Below are 2311 nucleotides of genomic sequence, written 5' to 3'. Positions count from 1 at the left end.
GTAGTTAGAAATTACATACATACATACATACATACATACATACATACATACATACATACATGCATACGTGCATATATATATAAATTTATGTAATTTCTAACTACACTTTTTATAGGAATCACACTTGTAAGGGGCAGAATTATATTACCAACTGACTGTTTGTACATAATAAAAATCAGTGATAAATTCAATAGAATATCTATTTCTAGGCTGACAAATCACAATAAATTTTTCCACCTATCTTTCGCACCTTCCGTTTCCTTTTCTTCCCCATGCTCTCTCCCAAATATTATAATCACGCATTTGTTCCCCTTCCTTATGAGATCAACGATCCATCTTTCCGAGGTTACTTCTAAATATAAGGACAACTTCATTTTATCAAATGCTGTCTTGAGTAGGCAGTGAAGTTGAAGTAAACATCAACATTGGTAATAATAATATTTCGAATCGAGAATCAATATGGCGTCTATTATTTAGTGCATGTTTAGTGTATTTAGTTAAATAAACAGATAAAAGTGGTGATTTAAGCATACAAACATATAGATATGTACACATGTATATAAGGATGTGCGTAAGTGTGTGCATATATATATATATATATATATATAAATGTGTGTGTGTGTGTGATTGTGTGTGTGTGTGTATGTGCGTGTGTGTGAGCAAGTGTGTGTGTCTGCTACGTATTTATGTATTATATGTCTACATATATATATATATATATATATATATATATATATATATATATATCGATTTGTGAGTATATACACAAGGATACAGTTACCGCTTCTGGGAGATCAACAGAGATCTACATACACACACACACACGCACATATACGTATATGTGTGTGTGTGTTTATATAGCCATGTATATGCATATATACATGGCTATCTCTCTCTCTCTATATATATATATATCTATATATCTATCTCTATATATATGTGTATATGTATGTATAGATGAATATGTATGTGCCTGTGTATATACATATACATATATATATATATGAAAATGCATATGCTTATAAATATATGTATATATAAATGTAGATGTATGTATGTGTGTGTGTGTCTGCGTATACTGCGCATACCTGTAAATTTATACATACACACTCAATACACAGTTCACTTACAAATATATATCAAAATATATATCAATATATGTATGTTCAGTCTCATTAAATCACACACACACACACACAAACACACACACGCATAAACACATACACATACACACAGCAATACACACACATAAAGGCGTTTACATTGATAAACAAATCGATGCCTAACAGGCTGTTCCTCTTTGTTTAGTTGGAATTGTTTTCGATCGTTAGAATCATGGGAACCATTGATGAAATGCAAGACAAAAAAAGGCAGACGACAAACATAAACCACGTGACCGCATAGAGAGAAAATGTCTTCTCGTGAAATTTTGTTTCTCGAGTTATCCAAAGGCCAAATCAACGTGTATAGAAATCGTTTATTAAGTAGTTTTATATTCCCATTCGTTTGTTCATATTAAGTCTTTATTCTTATATTCTAAACAAAAGAAACATCTTTATTTCTTTTGTTTCTGTTGCACATTTTTGTTAACATTAACACATCGAAACAATTCTTCCTGCCTGGATATCATTTGGATGTGAGTAATTGTGTGTGTGTGTGTGTGTGTGTGTTCGTGAACACATGTATATATGTATATATATGTATGTTTGTATATATTGGTGTGTATATATATATTTATATTTGCATACTTATGTGTATGCGCACACGTGTATGTATGATAGTATACATGTATGCATACATATATAAAGAAATATACATATATATTATATACGTATATATACATATATAGCATTTATATGCGTATGTTTATGTATATATATATATATATATGCATATATATATATATATATATATATATATATATATATATATATATATATATATATATATATATATATATACATACGCACATACACACACTCACACATATATATTTATATAAGGTTATACGCATGTGTGTGTGTATGCTGATATATCGTTTATATAGAGAGAGACGGAAACGATATGCATCTATAGGGATAATTAATTATATATGCCCTTATGTGTCTGTGTGAGTGTCGTGTATTATTATCTGGGTGTATGTGTTTATGTGAGTGTGTGCTTGCGTGTCTTCACTTAGACATACTTGCATATATAACAGACACACGCACGCACTTACACGCAATGTATTATATATTTACATATACATATATATTTACATATACATATATTACATATATATATATATATATATATAAATATATATATATAT

This window comes from Octopus bimaculoides, chromosome 24, assembly GCF_001194135.2.
Source record: "Octopus bimaculoides isolate UCB-OBI-ISO-001 chromosome 24, ASM119413v2, whole genome shotgun sequence".
NCBI classification, from domain to species: Eukaryota; Metazoa; Mollusca; class Cephalopoda; order Octopoda; family Octopodidae; genus Octopus; species Octopus bimaculoides.
This window is presented reverse-complemented; position numbering follows the sequence as displayed.